Source organism: Pteropus vampyrus, unplaced genomic scaffold (assembly GCF_000151845.1).
Source record: "Pteropus vampyrus isolate Shadow unplaced genomic scaffold, Pvam_2.0 Scaffold250, whole genome shotgun sequence".
Classification (NCBI taxonomy): domain Eukaryota; kingdom Metazoa; phylum Chordata; class Mammalia; order Chiroptera; family Pteropodidae; genus Pteropus; species Pteropus vampyrus.
Genome location: NW_011889031.1, coordinates 1,063,754 through 1,064,068, shown reverse-complemented (window position 1 = coordinate 1,064,068; position 315 = coordinate 1,063,754). Strand labels below are relative to the sequence as shown.

Below are 315 nucleotides of genomic sequence, written 5' to 3'. Positions count from 1 at the left end.
TGAGCAGGAAAAAGCCTCTTTCTGAGAGAGATAGAGTGTCTTGATAAGAGGCAGCCACACTGAGGCGAAAGGCCAGGGGGGCGTGGCTTGGCTCTAGATGGGAAATCCAGGAGGGGAGGGGCTTGGTTCCTGAGGGCCCAGGGCTTATCCCACGATTGGGTGGGGCCTGCTAGTAAAGAAGGCTGTGAAGGGGCCCGACTTGGACCTACAAAGGTGGGAAATGGGGCCAATACCTCTAGGAGGTCTGTAAGGAGTGGGGTTTGGGACACTGAGAGGGCGTGACCTGACTGAGAAAGGCGGGGCCATGTCCATAGT

The 315-nt window shown here is 57.1% G+C and overlaps 1 protein-coding gene across 1 annotated transcript in view; it reads right to left on the bottom strand.

The window, feature by feature from the left end:
- The window catches only part of TULP2 (tubby like protein 2), an 11,847-nt gene that overhangs the window by 6,369 nt on the left and 5,163 nt on the right, over positions 1-315 (bottom strand). The gene's annotated exons all lie outside the window — the stretch shown is intronic.